The sequence below is a fragment of the Sorex fumeus genome, unplaced genomic scaffold (genome assembly GCF_029834395.1).
Source record: "Sorex fumeus unplaced genomic scaffold, SorFum_2.1 ptg000100l, whole genome shotgun sequence".
Taxonomy (NCBI): domain Eukaryota; kingdom Metazoa; phylum Chordata; class Mammalia; order Eulipotyphla; family Soricidae; genus Sorex; species Sorex fumeus.
Genome location: NW_026606157.1, coordinates 631,183 through 640,109, shown reverse-complemented (window position 1 = coordinate 640,109; position 8,927 = coordinate 631,183).

Here is an 8,927-nt window from a genome sequence, read left to right as displayed (position 1 = left end):
ACGGCTAGCGGAAGTTATTAAAACAGAAATAAAAAGATAAAAAAAAAACTTTTTTTGTACATCTAGGGAAAAAAAAAATGAAAAGAGTGAAAGTATTTAATGCCAGAGGAAATATGAAAGATAGGGAACTGGGTCAGCCTCAACAAGATTGTTTTTCAGAGAATAATTATATTCTCTGAAATATAATTATAAAAATATAGGACAACCTGGCAGGCTACCGAATGTAATCTGCCCACAGGGCAGAGTCTTGCAAACTCCCCGTGGTGTACCCAATATGCCAAATACCAGTAACAATGATGGGTCTCATTCTTCTAACCCTGAAAGAGCCTTGAATATGGCACTTTTTAAAATCTCAGGACGAAGGAGACGTTACTGGGGCCTGCTGAAGGCAATCGACCAATAACAGGATGATTGTGATCGTGATTATATAAAAATAATTATTCAAGATACTGAACACGGAAGTGTTAAGAAACTGGTCATCTTGTATCTTCAGGGAATGTATTCACCTTTCTCTTTCTTTAGAAATTTTTAGAACTCTGCCTCTACTTTTCTTTCCGCCACTGAGTTTTAAAGTGTTTGAGTAGGCTGGCTATTTAACTAGCAGTCAATAAACACTGCCTTTGTTGAAAAGACCTGTACTGTTAGATTACTTCTTTGTGCTTGACTGGCCCTGTGAAAGCTGGCATTTGGTTAGTTGTTTATCTCTGATCTTATCAACCTGTTAGTGGAATTAAGTGGCTCTAAACAAAGTGATTGATGGCCCAGAAATTCCTGAAAGAACACTGGATGTGGTGAACACTAAGTAAACCATCAGCAAAATTTCTGAAGTGAAAAAGCAAATAACAATATACACATAAATAATGATGGAATAGTGTCGTAATATTCTTACTCTATGCATTTGTCAAATCTCATAGAACTGTATCTGAGACAATAAATTTTACCCAAGTTTTGAAGTTAAATATCAAATATATGTATATATATATCAAATATATTTAAATATGTAATCTGGAGATCTACAATTGGTTGAGCTCTACAATCCCTTGGTTCTTACCTGAAATATGGGAAAGTATTATTCAGTATACACAGGAAAAGAGTTAAAGGAAAGATACTAAGTAATTAGAAAGTAATTTAAAATTTAAAATCTAGCTGTCCTGTAAGCTGCTTACACAGACACTAATCTCTAATCTTTCTTTAGTGTTTCCTAAAATACCACTGAATAAGAAGACATATGTTGAAGTTTCATTTCCTCCATATTTGAAATCCCAAGACAAGTTCCCGCCTAAGAGATGCATAGAAGATTCCTGAGGGAAACAAGCTAGATGTGAGGCAAGAATACACAAGGATGTGCTCTCTTTCCCTTCGCCCCCTACCATGGTTTATAACTCTCCAGAAAAGCACTGTTAATCTTGAAGATACAACTTATTAATTTATAATACTATCCTTAAGAAAGTAGAGAAAAGGGTACAGTTTCCAACACATTTCCTAAGTTCAGTTTGCTCCCTCATGAATTTTTTGGATACCAACAACAAGTCAAAGACTGCAAAAAAGGAACATGGCAGAGCAAAGTCTCTCCTTAATTTAGATGTTAAAGCCTTAACAAAATACTAACAAATCAAATACAGCAATGTCTATAAAATCCTTATCAACATCAAATAAATCTTACAATATAACCAGGTAAAATTTATGACATATATAAGATTTGTTTGAAACTCAAGCTTCAATGAATATAAGGTACTGTATCAACAAGCTAAAGAGGAAAATGACAAGATATGTATCAATTGTTCTAGAAAAATCATTTGAGAAAGTCTGGTACACATTCATATTAAAAATAAAACTCCCGGGGCCGGGGGAGCTACAGTAGAGAGGGTACAGCACTAGTCTTGCACACAGCCGACCCAGATTTAATCCCAGGCATCCCATATAGTGCTTCAAGCACCTCCAGGACTAATTCCTGAGCGCAAAGCCAGGAGTAACTCCTGAGCATTGCCTGCTGTGGCCCCAAAAATAAATAAATAAAATAAAAACAAAAATTCCCAGAAAACTGAAAAAGGAAAGGAACTCCTAAAAAGCTCATTCAAAACATCTACAGCTAGCATCATATTTTATGTGAAAGATAGAATGCTTCTAAGACCAGAAATAAGTGTCAAATATTTGTTCTCATCACTTTAATTCAACATGGCGTTAGAAGTTCTGGTCAATGGGTTAAGAATAAAAATAGGAGCTGGAGCAATAGTACAGTGGGTAGAGTGTTTGCCTTGCACGCAGCCAACCTGAGTTCAATCCCCAGCATCCCATATGGTCCCCCCAGCACCGCCAGGAGTAATTTCTGAGTGCAGAGCCAGGAGTAACCCCTGAGCATCGCTGGGTGTGACTCAAAAAGCAATAAATAAATAAATAAAGTATTTTAAAAAAAGAATAAAAATAAATGAAAGCAGTATATAGTAGGAATTGAGAAAAAAACTATTTACAGATTATATGCATTTCTACATTTTAAAAATATCTTTTTAAATCGTCCTATAACCAAAAATTTTAATTAATGAACGAGTTCAGAAAAGTTGAAGGACAATGTATTAGTACACAAAGATTAATACACAACAATCAACAAGTCCAAATCAAAACTAAAAGTGTAAGTATTTTTTATAATTGCTCTAAAAAGTGAAATGCTTAGGTGTGGATCTAGCGAAATATATAGAATATATAATAAAATTACAAAGTGCTGTTTAAAGAAACCAAATGGTGGTAGAAACTTTTGGGGTTGGAAGATTCAACATAGGAAGATTTTTTCTTCTCTCCTAAGCTGATCTATGTTTATTGCAACTTCGATCAAAACTTCAAGCCAGATTTTCTGTTGGCAGAAAATCTAAACTTTATATGGAAGCAAGAAGACCCTAGCATAGCCAAAATTTTTTTTAAAAGAAAACAGGGTAGAAAGAAATGACTCTCAGTAATGTCAAGTCTTGCTATTTAGCTACAGTAGTCAACGTGGTAAGGTACTAACAAGGCACAGAAATCAATAAATCAGAGTACAAAACCCTGAGATTAACATCCATAAATATAACTTAATTTTTGACATAAGAACAAAAGAAAGTGAATGAGAGAGAGTACCACAAATGGTGTGGGAGAATGAGCACAAGGAGTATGAACAAATAGCACTAGAGTCTAGACATCCCATCCATGGGTCTTTCACAAATAAAAGTTGCACCAAAATAAATGAATCTTAGCCTAAATAAATATCACTCATTGTGCACCTAAAACCTTATATCTAGCCCTCAGACCTGGTATGGAAGTTAATTAAAAACAAATCACAGATATAAATGTACAACTGCAAATAATTAGAAATAGAAGAAAATCATCTGGATATTGAACTAAGCAAAGAGGTTTGTCAATGAAAAACACATTCCATATATGAAAATACATTAAACCCATCAAAATATGAAATTTTTCCTCTATGAAAAACAAAGAGAATGAAAAAATAAATTATATTCAGGAAGAAAATAGCAAGTTCAACAAGAGAATTGTTTCTAGCATACACAAAGAATTATCAATTTTTTAAAAAGGTAATCCTATTTTTAAAAGAGGATAAATAAGAAAAATAGTTTAGAGAGGAGGATATTCAGATTGCAAGTGAATGTTAAAAAGAAGTTTACCCTAATCACCCATTAGGGAAGTGCAAATGGAAACCACAATAAAGAAATGAATCAGTATGGTTCTCTGGTGGTTGAGCATTCCTACAGAGCAAATAGCTTCCCAAAAAGAACCATTTCTCTTGCAAGGTTTAGCAAGGGAGCAGGGACTGGAAGAAAATGATCAAAGGCCAAATTCTAGGAGATGGATTTGGAATAGTTCAAAGAGCCAGAGGATGAGCTACTTAGTAACCTAAAAATCACATATAAACTATCCCCAAATGAGGTCAAGGTTGATCTTCGTTACCTTCCACCATTCCTGCAGGTCTATCCAGGAACAGTTTAACCATGTGATTTCCTGCTCAGAGTTCTCCAGCAGTCAAGTTAGAGAAGAGTCGCAGGAAGGCCGCAGTCATCTGGAATTGGACGACTGGCTTCTGACATAGTCCACTAGGTGAAGGACACTATATGAACTTAAGATCATGTGTCCACTATAATACAAACATAGCGTCTTTCTCCCATGTCTCAGAGGCTGCACATATGAACCCTGACACACACACACACACAGAGAGAGAGAGAGAGAGAGAGAGAGAGAGAGAGAGAGCTCAAACAAGGTTCAGGGTCACTGGTTATAGATTGAAAGCAGACTAACTTGGCTAACTTTTCTCAGTTCTCTCTCTCTCTCCTTTACCTCTTTCCTGCTCTCTCTCTACTCTCTCTCTTCCCCTCTCTTTACTCTCTCCCTTTCTCTTTCCCTCTACCTCTCCCTCTTTCCCTCTCTCTCTCTTCTCTCTCTTTCTACTCTATCTCTCTCTCTCTCTCTCTCTCTCTCTCTCTCTCTCTCTCTCTCTCTCCCTCCCTCCCTCCCTCCCTCCTCCTCCTCACTCATTTTTTCATGGTTTAAAAACCAGTGTTCTTCATAGTTCACAATTATACTGTGGAATTTTTTTGAACAGAGATTCCTGGATCTAATTCTAGAAATCTGATGTTGTAGGTCTGGTGTTGGGCCTATGCATTTGCATTTTATCCAGCTATCTGGAAACATTGAGCTGCTGCTTCACAGACCATGCTTTGCGTAAACTGGTCTGTTTGTGTTTTGAATGTTTCATGAAGAAACATTGGTGTGTAACTGTGTATAGATTTCAGGGGAATAGTAATGTATTCCAACATTATACACACTGCACCGGGACGTCTGATCACTGTCTCATTTCCATTCGCCTTCCTGTGGCCGAGACTCTGCTCTCTGCTCGAAATGACAGGGCTTTTTTTAAAAACAACAACAACAACAACAACAACACACACACACACACACATTTAACACGTTTGCCTTGCAAACGGCCGACCCAGGTTTCATTCCTCCGTCCCTTTTGGAGAGCCCGGCAAGCTCCCGAGAATATCCCACCCACATAGTCTGGCAAGCTACCTGTGACATATTTGATATGCCAAAAACAGTAACAACAAGTCTCACAGTTGTGAGATGTTTCTGGTGCCCGCTCGAGCAAATCAATGAACAATGGGCGGACAGTGCTACAGTGCTACTTAACACATCTAAACTCAAATCAGTAGCTCCTCAAAACACCTACTCTCCTTCACACGCTCCATTTCAGTTGGCAATACCCCTGAGAACCCAGCCACTGAGAAAATTTGCTTATCTGTGAGGTCTCATTCTTCCTCGCCCTCAGTCTTTCATATCTCATTAATTCCCAATTTGTCAAGTTTCACCTACATATTTCTCAAAAATGACCACATCCATTTGTATATCTATTGGGAGTATCTTGATTCAGGCCTGAACAATCTCCTTTACTGTTAATGATGCCCCAACGCTTGTGGGATCAGGACCCAGTAACTTATTTTCATAGCCATCAAGTCCACTGTAATCTGGACCCTGCTCCCATCCACAGACTCATTTCTCCTACTATGTAATGTATATTCTAGAGTCCAACCATATGAAGCTGCTTCCTTATAATTTTTCCACACACTGTTGTACAGTGTAAGCCTTATGCATGCTTCCCCTTTACCTCAAAAACTTTCTCCCCTACTTCCAACCTCCCCATGTCAAGACTCAATACCTGTTCTTGTTCACAATCAGGCACTTCCCCCCAAGAAGTGTCCTTGATGCTCTTCCCTAGTTCTCTCCTAACAGTGCAGATCTCTTTCCCTAAGCCTACAAAATGTTTCCAAATTTGTTTGTTTCTGTTCTTTCCCCATTATATTAATAGCAATTTTAGTTCACATAAGGAATCTTGTTATGCAAGACACAGATGTTTCCTTATGAACTTTATATTTGGGTGGAGAAATGTCAACTCTTCAGAAAATAGTCAAAAATATAAGGCAATGTTTAGTAATGGTCCAAATTATGTGCTAAAAACAATGCACACTGTAGAAGTTCAGAAATAAACACCACACACTTGTGCTGGAAAGCTTCCAAGAGGAAGAGATAATATTGGACGGAGATGTATGTGGGCAAATGGTGGGTAATTAGATGAAAACAACTCTTTTCAGGCATTTGAATCTCTACTCTAAATCATGATGCAATGTGGAAACGATAATAGCATTGATGAGCCCGTTGAGAAAGTGCTTAATGAACGGCCCAGGCAAAGGACATTTTATAGCTCACTACCCACAAGAGGGGACCCTATTCATTAGCATGTAATTCAGTAACAATTGTTGGGGCCCTATTTTCTTCCCAGTACTGCTCTACTTGTTTGCAGACACCATAGCTTTGATGGGCGTAGGCCTTTGTTCATGCCTCCCCTTGACCTCAAATACAGTCTCCTCCACTGAGTTATGCATGCTAAATGCTTCCTCACATATTATTCCCAACCCTTTCTGCATGCTGGAAGTTCCTCTCATCTCTCTTTTAGATGAGAAAACCGAGAACCATTGGCTAGAACTAAGAACTAAGGACACACTGACTGGAAGTGACAGAACCAGGATTGGATATTTCCAATGGACATTGGATATTTCTCCCTCTTTCTCTGACTGATGTTTGTACTCTAGAGAAATATTTCCAAAGTCACAGCTTTGGGATCAGAGCATCTTTTCTGAGAGTTTATTATCTCTAATCATGACCCCCTAAAAAAGTGTCTGTGTGCAAAGGGGAAGTCTCAACAGCCAGACACTGCCATTTCTGGCAGAAGGGGCTGCCCCATAGGTTTGCCCATCAGCATAGCCAGGAAAGAAAGGCAGCAAAATCTCTACCAAGGTTTGCTTGCTTTTCTGGAAGTTCTTCTGCAATTTCTGATTTCTGATGGTTTTATTTGTCAGTATAGGGATAAAGGCCTTAGAGCAAGTGTGTTTAATTATCATGAGAAGCATTTTCTTTTCTCCTTTTTAAAAAAATTTTTGTGGGTGGGGCATATCTTTCGGTTCTCAGAGATTCCTCACAGCTCTGTCCTCAGGGATCACTCCTGGTAGGGCTTGGGGGACAATACGGGGTATGAGGAATCAAACCTGGGTTGGCCGTGTGCAAGGCAAACACCCTACTCACTGTACCATTGTTCTGGCCCCACAACAAGCATTTTCTGACATTTGCAGAAGTTTCAATAATTTTGAAGGGAGGCTAAGGTTAGACATCCTGGATGGTTGGACATCATGGTCTGGAAGTGGAATAGCCACTATTTTAATCCAGTGCAAGGGATCTCTTCATCTCATTGTCCTAGTCTGATGTCCTTAAGTACCAGAAACTTGACACAAACCTTAGAACTGGAACTACATCAGCTAGATCCCAGCCCTGACAGAGACCATGACAGCTGCCCTCAAAATGTCTGTCTTATGTCATCAAGAAGAGGCTCTAACTTAGCCATTCTTAATCACTTTGAGGTGGTGAACTTTTTGAGATTTTATTAAGTGTTCTGAATGCTCTCTCATCCCACCATCACTGTACACAAATATTCTGGTTTGAGACATGCTTTTCAGGTGTTTCTATACTTTCCAACCTCTGTACCCCAAGAACTTCATTAAGAAAGCTTGCTTCAAGCTAAAGGCATGAAGGATAGGGGGTGACCTGTACACCATGAATTTGTCATTCCTACTTATGAAACCCTCTTGTTCCAAATAGTTTATTTTACTTGCATATTTTTAAGGGTCTGTGTTCCCCTAGAACCTCAGTTCCACAAGAAGTTTCCAAAAGAAATTTTGCACATGATCTACTGCTCCATCACTGGCACCCAAACAGTTGCAGAAGGAAAAGGGGGCTCAGCAAATATTACATAACAAAGAGATGTGCCCTCCGTTGAGGGAACTGAGCTACAAAATGTAGCATCTTGGGCTGGAGACATAGTACAGCATGTAAGGTGCTTACCTGGTGTGCAGTTAACCCTGATTTGATCTGTAGCATCCCCTCGAGTCCCCTAAACTCCACTGCTAGTGATATTTGAGCAAAAAGCCAAGAGTAAGCCCTAGCACTGCCAGGTATGGCTTCACTCCCACCAAATTAATGTAGCATCTTCTGGGTAAAATAATATTTGCTTTCATTTAGCTACTGGATCAAAGAGGAACTCGAGGAAGAAATAAAAAGATTCCTCGAGAATAAAGAGAATGAAGAAACAAGTTGCCAAAATCTATGGGACATGGGACCATACTTAGGGAGAAATTCATAGCAATATAGGCCTACATAAGGAAAGAAGAAAAAGATAAAATATGTGATTTCATTTACAGTTAAAACATTTGTTACAAGGTCTCCCTCATTTTAAAATTAAAAGTTAAATCTGTAGGAGATTTTAAAGACATATACTAGTTTTGATTGCGTCCGTTTTCTGTTTTGCATTTTTCTACATTAATCTCCTTTCCCACACCAAATGGCCACAGTGTCCTTCATTGTTCATTTCACTAAGAAATCAAACAATAGCATTTTACAGAATAAAGTAAATCAAATACAAGACATTGAGATGTGACCAGAAGTCAGTTTCTTTTGGTGCATTTACTTGATCAATTAAAAGCCTACTGGAAGACTTTAAGTACTACATATTGAACTATGTGCTTAAATAGGTGTTTATTGTGCAACAGCTCTAGAAATGTGGTTTCGAGTGCTTCAAAACTGTTTCCTCAACTGGCTTAAATGTGTTCTCTACATCTTCTCCCACTCACATTGCTTCACAACCCATTTCCTCAAATATGGTACAAAGTCCATTTTAGCCCATCTTCTGTTGTCAGAAATCCTGAGTTAGAAGATGGTCAATGAATGAAGTCTTACTCTTGTTATCTGCAGTCCTAGATTTAATCAGAAACAGGACTTTGGCTTCCTTCTTAAGTGAAAAGTACAAAAACAACAAACAAAAACCCAACGTTTGATCTTTGTGCTGC